Source organism: Cupressus sempervirens, chromosome 2 (genome assembly GCF_028749045.1).
Source record: "Cupressus sempervirens isolate cs-2001-9-10 chromosome 2, ASM2874904v1, whole genome shotgun sequence".
In the NCBI taxonomy this organism is placed as follows: Eukaryota; Viridiplantae; Streptophyta; class Pinopsida; order Cupressales; family Cupressaceae; genus Cupressus; species Cupressus sempervirens.
In genome coordinates this window covers 654,293,503-654,303,127 of record NC_143119.1, presented here as the reverse complement: position 1 = coordinate 654,303,127, position 9,625 = coordinate 654,293,503, and the positions used below count along the sequence as shown (strand labels likewise).

The window sequence follows — 9,625 nt, the reverse complement described above, 5'->3', positions numbered from 1 at the left end:
CTATTCCATCTTCCTTCTTTTTTCTAGCTCTAGACTACCTTCACTACATCCTTAGAGATCGGTCTCTATCACCTAGAGTTAAGGGTGTCTTACTCTGAAACCTAGAGAAAATCTAAAATGTGCAATTTGTTGATGATATTGCTTTCCTAATTGATCTTTCATAAAATAATGTTGAAAATATTGTAAAGAAGTTGGATATATTTTTTAAAGCTTCAAGTAGTCAAATTTCCATCAGTAAATCAATAATGCTAGGATGGCAAGATACCCCACAAGACTGGTATGACAAATTTTGGGTTCTCATGGAGAGGGCCAAACCACACTGTTAAATATCTTGGCATACCATTCTTAGTATCCCCTAATATCAATAACATGTGGAACTAGGTAAAATGAAAAATTGAAAAGAAGAAGTGGAACATAAATTACCTATCCTTAGCTAATAGAATACAAGTTTGTCAGATGGTCCCAACTGCATACACTATTCACTACTCCTCATCCTGGTTGTTCAATCAAGCCCACATCAACCATATTTAGAAAGCGATTACGAATTTTTTGTGGTCACATGGAAGAGTTTAGTAAAAAAAACATGCAGTAAAATGGGTCTGGTGTATCAAAAGGAAATAAATTGGAGGGTTAGGGTTGAATGATTTTAGATGGCAAGGATGTGCACTAGCAATCAAGTGGGTAGCTAAGGCATTACAAGGAGAGGAACCTTTGAAATTCCTAATAAGGAATAATATTTCTAGAGGGGTCCTTCAACTTGGGATCCTCCTATGTGGTAAATGGAAAATTAGGGTTAGATGTATTCAAGACTATATGGAAAGGATGGGAATGGGTCAAACACTAGATAGGAGGAGCAAAGTTTATTGACAAGTCGGACAAGCTATGTGGTGAAAAATCACCATGGTGGAGCTTGGAGAGAAATAACAAACCTCTAGCCCTATTGCAAGGTTGTTTGGTCAAATATTGGTGCAAAATTGGTATTTCAAAATTTGGCAACCTCATTATAGATGAGATATTTTTTCAATTGGAGGAACTGGCAAGAAACTATCCCCTACCACACTCACATAAGAGAACCAATTCTATCTTAAGAGAAGCCTGGTTACAAGCCAAACTACCCTTTAGCTATGGGGAAATCATAAATAGACTCTCTAATCTAAGATGGCCTAATAGGTCCCCCATTTTGGAAATCATAGCCAAATACAATACAACCTCCTTTTTTATTCAGATTGTATCTTTGACCATCTTAACTATAAATGGAGTATTGACCTTGACCAACCTATTGGATTAAATGTCCACACGCTCTCGAGCATAGACCCATTGAATCGAAGATCATCTCCTTTATTTAGGAAGCCTTGCTGCATAAAATCCTAATCATCATGCCTACTAGTGGTCCACATTCATGTACTGTCTGCTACCTTCCTTAGTCGATTGATCACATCCTTTCTGACTATCCCTTTACCAAGGGGTTTTGGATGCTTCTCGACATTAAAATGGGACATTGTATCTCCTATTTCATGTTATTACTGGCCACATACCTCATGTATCCAAAGGTTTTAATACTATCTGGGACATTTTCTCTTCTTTACTAGTATGGAAACTTTAGATTCATAGAAATGAGGATATCTTTAAGAGTGGACATAAGGTTCTTACTGGGTCTCTATGGAGACTCATTATTCATCATATATTTTTGGAAGTCTCCATTAACTTCAAAATTAGGGAGAAAAAATTCCACCAAGTCATTAAGGAATGCACAGAAATCCTCATGAGAGAGGACCTTGCCTTTGACATCCATACTGAACATAATAGAGATGATGAGGATGAATGTACATTGAAAGAGATGTTGAATCAGATTATCAAGAAGAAGAGAGTGGGTATACCTACATCACCTTCAAGGGATGGTCCTAGTACATTAGGAGAACATTCCGGCCATTCTTTCCAATTCCGACGAGCCTCTGTCCGTTCCCCAAATTGCCTCCCTTATTTCTTCCTCCACCGAAAAATCTCCCATTAACTCCGACTACCTAACCGGAATTCTGAGATTCCTCTCCTCTCATGGAGTCTTCTCCCATGGAAAATGCATACAAATACGGATCGACGGGAATCTCAAAATTATTGGTGGAAGAGAAAGGGGGAAATTACGGAAAATCAAAATCGAAATCTTCTGCGGCGCTTCTAATGATGGAGACGAACCGTGATTTCCTGGAAGCGTGGCATCATTTGTACGACTGCACTGTCCATGGTGGATCTCCACTCGAGAGGGCTCACAGATCTGATATTTGGGATTTTGCCAATTCAAACCCTGATTTCAGTGCCATCATCAACGACGCCATGGCCAGCAACTCCCCACTGATAATGAATGTCTTATTTGCAAATTATGACGGATTTGAGGGTGATCAATCTATGGTGGACGTAGGGGAGGCATTGGATCGGCGGCTTCCATGATTGTTCACAAATTTCCTCACATTCGTGCCATTAATTTCGATTTGCCGCATGTCATTGCTTCCGCTCCGAAAGACATTCCTGGTATGAAAATCCCAAACTTTTTAAATTTTCAACAATCTACAGACATTTTAGTTTCCATATAAGTGATCAATCATGAAATTGTTGCAGGGGTTGAACATGTTGCTGGTGACATGTTTGAGAGTGTGCCTTCTGCTAATGTGATTCTTCTCAAGGTAAAATAATGTGTGTGAAAAGATTATCTATAGCTAATATAATGAATTTAATTGATTAATTATGGTTTCTTTGGTTTATGGTTTATGGTAAAATGCAGTGGGTTTTACATGATTGGAGTGATGAGGAGTTTGTGAGATTGTTGAAGAATTGTTACCAGGCGATTCCGGAGAAGGGGAAGGTGATAATTGTGGATGCAGTTGTGGAAGAGAATGGATGTTTGGGGTTGGCTTTTGATCTATTCATGATGGCTCACACTCATGCTGGTAAGGAAAGATCTGAACATGAGTATAAGATTTTATCTCAAGCTGCTGGATTTAAACGTTATAATATTATTAAATTGCCCTTTGTTCAGGCTGTTGTAGAACTCTTTAAGTTCTGACTGACTTGGGAAACTTTCTCAACAAGATGGTATTGTAAAATATTATATATGAATAAAGAATTAGTAAGATGCACAATCTAAATAAGTTCATTGAGAAAGTCAGATTTTATTGATTCTTAAATTTCTTACTTTAGATTCATAAAAAAGAATCAACATTAAAAACATTTTTAAGTTGAGAGGCTTTCTACAGTGTCAACAATTGTCTTCAATTTAAACATTTGTCACTTATGTAAAAAATGACAGTTGTTTCAACAATTTAAACATTTGTCACTTATGTAAAAAATGGATTGTTGTTTCAAAATTTTAAAATGAGTGTAATTTGAGAAATGTTTGTAACGTTTTGAAAAATAAATCGATACACTTAGAAATGTTTTACACATTTTATTATAGCATAATAAAATGGAGCACCATAGTTACCAAGCGTTACTCCATTTATTCACCTCTGTCCCCACATATTCAAGAGGAAACTTCTTCACACTCATCATCTCCTGCAACAAATGAAGTGAAAATTAATAACAAGTGCCATGTAGTGGCTTCTATTTGCCGTAGATTATAATAGTTTTAGTTAATTAGAATAATAATTTAAAAACTAAAAATATTAAATATAATTTTATTACTAATTGATTAATATTTGATATATATTTTAGATAAAACTTTAATATAAAAAATGTAAGTTTCACATAAATGCAACGATACTATTATAACTACTTAATTGTATTTTAGTATATTTGTATATTAATACATTAATATTATTTTTTACTATACATAACTAAACATTTATAAAATGAATAGTATTAAGATGTAGAGATTTTGGCCCTAGATAATCATCAAATAATTGTAGTAGATTTTAGTCTTATAACAAAGTATTTTAAGAAAGATATAATTATTTATATTATATTTTTACCTTTTCATTTATTATTATACCCTTTTTCACAAATACTATATTTTAATATATACATTAGTTAATTAATAGAGTGATTGGTGATAAAATTAATATTTACAAACCCAAAACTATTTATTTCCATACAATGTTTTTTTAAAGTGAATGGGAAAATTTTTTGAGTAGTGCTTCATGAAAATTACCTCTTATAAGACCCCAAATATAAGAGCCAATGAAGTTCAAGTAAAATATTTTAAAGAAATTTACATGCTAAAAACTCATATATAAACAATCCAAAAAGTCAAAATATAAGATTAATTATTTTGACGAAAAATAAGAAATATCATTTTTTTTTTGTCTTTAATCAATCATTAGTTCTTTGAACCAATAATAAATTAGTAATTATTTGCTTGGGTACATGATTATCTAGTTGTGTATGAATGCAATCCATTAGCTTTATTATAGCTATTTGTATAGAAAATTATGGAGGATTTTTTATGAATGTCCATGATCTGGCCAACCAAACGAGAAAAGTTACATATCCACAAAAAAAGGGTTGGAGGATACAAGTTTTTTATTTTCACAATTTTAATGAATGTAATATTTTGATAAGTTATAATCAAATGAAATTAAATTTTTTGAAATTATATTACTTAACTTTCATTCAATTTTAGTTTAATTCGTGACTTGAATTCTTCTTCCCTCAAAGGTTTGGCTCAAAAAGTTTCTTTCTCTAATTATATTCACTTCATCACTATTGTAAGAAAAATTATCAATTTCACTTAGGCCATTTAGATTCCATAGCTTCATCATGAGTTCATTGAAGAATAAATATTTCTTTGTAAAGGGAAAAACCCAAAATCTTGATACTCATGTGTGTCTCCACAGTAACATTTAGCTGTATTTCAGAGCTAATTTTTTGTTTTTAGTATTTTTCATGCCAGGCACTAAAAATATAGTTGTGATTTGTACATGATGAACCTAGCATTTAACAAATGTTATGCGAATATGAACTCTATATTGCAGAGTTAGTTTTGTCCACTAGTGGAATGGAATAATCATGTCCATTTCATATTCAAAAGCCTTAAATGTAAACAAAAATCAAATCTAAATTATCTAAAAGAAGCATACCTTATAATTTGATGATGGCAGTAGAAAATATGTGACGTTCTTTCCTTTCTATCTTATATAAAATTTGTAGTGAAATAATTTGTGTCCAAAGATTATCTATAGCTAATATAATTAATTTAATTGATTAATTATTGTTTCTTTGGTTTATGGTGAAATGCAGTGGGTTTTACATGATTGGGGTGACGAGGAGTTTGTGAGATTGTTGAAGAATTGTTACGAGGTGATTCCGGAGAAGGGGAAGGTGATAATTGTGGATGCAGTTGTGGAAGAGAATGGATGTTTGGGGTTGGCTTTTGATCTGTTCATGATGGCTCACACTCATGGTGGGAAGGAAAGATCTAAACATGAGTATAAGATTTTATCTCAAGCTGCTGGATTTAAATGTTATAATATTATTAAATTGCCCTTTGTTCAGGCTGTTGTAGAACTCTTTAAGTTCTGACTGACTTGGGAAACTTTCTCAACAAGATGGTATTGTAAAATATTATATATGAATAAAGAATTAGTAAGATGCACAATTTAAATAAGTTCATTGAGAGAGTCAAATTTTATTGATTCTTAAATTTCTTAGTTTAGATTCATAAAAAAGAATCAACATTAAAAACATTTTTAAGTTGAGAGGCTTTCTACAGTGTCAACAATTGTCTTCAATTTAAACATTTGTCACTTATGTAAAAAATGGATTGTTGTTTCAAAATTTTAAAATGAGTGTAATTTGAGAAATGTTTGTAACGTTTTGAAAAATAAATCGATACACTTAGAAATGTTTTATACATTTTATATTAAATATAATTTTATTACTAATTGATTAATATTTGATATATATTTTAGATAAAACTTTAATATAAAAAATGTAAGTTTCACATAAATGCAACAATACTATTATAACTACTTAATTGTATTTTAGTATATCTGTATATTAATACATTAATATTAATTTTTACTATAGATAACTAAACATTTATAAAATGAATAGTATTAAGATGTAGAGATTTTGGCCCTAGATAATCATCAAATAATTGTAGTAGATTTTAGTCTAATAACAAAGTATTTTAAGAAAGATATAATTATTTATATTATATTTTTACCTTTTCATTTATTATTATACCCTTTTTCACAAATACTATAGTTTAATATATACATTAGTTAATTAATAGAGTGACTGGTGATAAAATTAATATTTACAAACCCAAAACTATTTATTTCCATACAATGTTTTTGTAAAGTGAATAGGAAAAAATTTTGAGTAGTGCTTCATGAAAATTACCTCCTATAAGGCTCCAAATATAAGAGCCAGTGAAGTTCAAGTAAAATATTTTAAAGAAATTTACATGCTAAAACCTCATATATAAACAATCCAAAAAATCAAAATATAAGATTAATTATTTTGACGAAAAATAAGAAATATCATATTTTTTTTTGTCTTTAATCAATCATTAGTTCTTTGAACCAATAATAAATTAGTAATTATTTGCTTGGGTACATGATTATCTAGTTGTGTATGAATGCAATCCATTAGCTTTATTATAGCTATTTGTATAGAAAATTATGGAGGATTTTTTATGAATGTCCATGATCTGGCCAACCAAACGAGAAAAGTTACATATCCACCAAAAAAGGGTTGGGGGATACAAGTTTTTAATTTTCACAATTTTAATGAATGTAATATTTTGATAAATCATATGAAATTAAATTTTTTGAAATTATATTACTTAACTTTTGTAAAATAAAATAACACACACACACACACACACACACACACACACACATTCTTTGAAATTTGAAGAGTGTATTATATTATAATTTTAAAAATATAGTAGAAATCTAACTCTACACTTATAAGGAAACTAACAAACACACAATCCATATATTTTAAAATTGAATCCATTTGAATTTGCAGAGTAAACTAGCACATTTGATTTCATTTTTTGAAAAACAAGTGTTTGACTCTTCTCTTTTGCAAAAGGTAGGGACTCTAGCTCAAATAGAGCTCTTGTTAATAGAAGATTTGCAAGAAAATTTTGCTCAGCTTTATACCTTGTGGCATTACTAGACTTCTTCTATAGGTTTTGATTTTTCCATTGCATTCATTTTTTTAAGCTTCAAACAGATTACAAATTTTTTCCCTATCAATAGCATTTTCATTCACTACATATTTTATATAAGATAGAAAGGAAAGAAGGTCACATATTTTCTACTGCCATCATCAAATTAGAAGGTATGCTTCTTTTAGATAATTTAGATTTTGATTTTTGTTTACATTTAAGGCTTTTGAATATGAAATGGACATGATTATTCCATTCCACCAGTGTAAAAAATTAACTTTGCAGTATAGAGTTTATATTCACATAACATTTGTTAGATGCTCGGTTCGTCATGTAGAAATCACAACTATAATCTTAGTGCCTAGCTCAAATCATATTTTTTAACTGTGTATAAATGTAGTTTTAACTCATAACAGTTACAAATAATTTGAGAAAACAAATTTGGCCTTCCTCAATATTTTGTTGATTGGGATATTATCCAAGAAAGGTATAAAAATAATCAAATAAAAAACTTATATTTAGTGTTGTTAGATTAGCAAATATATTATACCACTACAATTTGTAATAAGAGCTCAAAATGATTGAAATTTTCTATTTCAACGAATAAAGAGATATATTATTTCTACAGGCTATCTCCATGCTATGTATAAATATATCATGTATACACTTAAAGTGTGTGTCTGAGTCAAACACTCTTGATCATTCATATCTTCACACATTGTGTCTTCATTTCTATTGTCAACTCTTAATACATTCTGGTTAATAGTATTTTTCTTTTGACTAAGTGTTTGATATTATCTCAATGTTCTTGCTAGCTAGTTGAAATCTACTAGCAACCATTGAAGTGCTTGTCATGGGAAGTGCCATACAGAACATTAAAGAGCATCTCCACCAGAAAACTCCAGCAATTTTGTTTGTTGCTTATTTCAAGTTTATAGCTTATTCATAGTTTAATATTGCTCACACTCATGGTGGGAAGGAAAGATCTGAACATGAGTATAAGATTTTATCTTAAGCTGTTGGATTTAAACGTTATAATATGATTAAATTGCCCTTTGTTCAGGCTATTGTAGAACTCTTTATGTTCTGACTGACTTGGGAAACTGTCTCAACAAGATGGTATTGTAAAATATTATACATGAATAAAGAATTAGTAAGATGCACAATCTAAATAAGCTATTTGAGAAAGTCAGATTTTACTAATTCTTAAATTTCTTAGTTTAGATTCATTAAAAAAAACCAACATTAAAAACATTTTTAAGTTAAGAGGCTTTCTACAGTGACAATAATTATCTTCAATTTAAACATTTGTCACTTATGTTAAAAAAAGACAGTTAATTGAACAATTTAAACATTTGTCACTTATGTAAAAAATTGATTGTTGTTTCAAAAAATTTAAAATGAGTGTAATTTGATATATGTTTGTAACATTTTGAAAAAAAAAATTGATACACTTAGAAATGTTTTATACATTTTATTACAGCATAATAAAATAGAGCACCATAGTTACCAAGCGTTACTCCATTTATTCACCTCTGTCCCCACATATTCAGGAGGAAACCTCTTCACACTCATCATCTCCCGCAACAAATGAAGTGAAAATTAATAACAAGTGACATTTAGTGACTTCTATTTCCTGTAGATTATAATAGTTTTAGTTAATTAGAATAATAATTTAAAATTTTGATAATATTAAATATAATTTTATTACTAATTGATTAATATTTGATATATATTTTAGATAAAACTTTAATATAAAAAATCTAGGTTTCACATAAATGCAACGATACTATTATAACTACTTAATTGTATTTTAGTATATCTCTATATTAATACATTAATATTATTTTTAACTATAGATAACTAAACATTTATAAAATAAATATTATTAAGATGTAGAGATTTTGGCCCTAGATAATCATAGTAGATTTTAGTCTAATAACAAAGTATTTTAAGAAAGATATAATTATTTATATTATATTTTTACCTTTTCATTTATTATTATACCCTTTTTAACAAATACTATATTTTAATATATACAATAGTTAATTGTCATGTTTCACAAATTAAAGTATTTAAATTTACATATAATCAAATAATAGAGTGACTGGTGATAAAATTAATATTTACAAACCCAAAACTATTTATTTCCATTCAATGTTTTTTTAAAGTGAATGGGAAAAAATTTTGAGTGGTGCTTCCAAAAAATTCGCTCCTATAAGACCCCAAATATAAAAGCCAATGAAGTTCAAGTAAAATATTTTAAAGAAATTTAGATGCTAAAAACTCATATATAAACAATCCAAAAAATTAAAATATAAGATTAATTATTTTGAAGACAAATAAGAAATATTAGATTTTTTTTTGTCTTTAATCAATCACTAGTTCTTTGAACCAATAATAAATTAGTAATTATTTGCTTGGGTACATGATTATCTAGTTGTGTATGAATGAAATCCATTAGATTCATTATAGCTATTTGTATAGAAAATTATGGAGGATTTTTAAAGAATG

The 9,625-nt window shown here is 29.3% G+C and overlaps 1 pseudogene; it reads left to right on the top strand.

The window, feature by feature from the left end:
- The first annotated feature begins 253 nt into the window (after nt 1-253).
- Nucleotides 254-3,140, top strand: LOC149575072 ((R,S)-reticuline 7-O-methyltransferase-like; annotated as a pseudogene).
- The last annotated feature ends 6,485 nt before the right edge of the window (nt 3,141-9,625 follow it).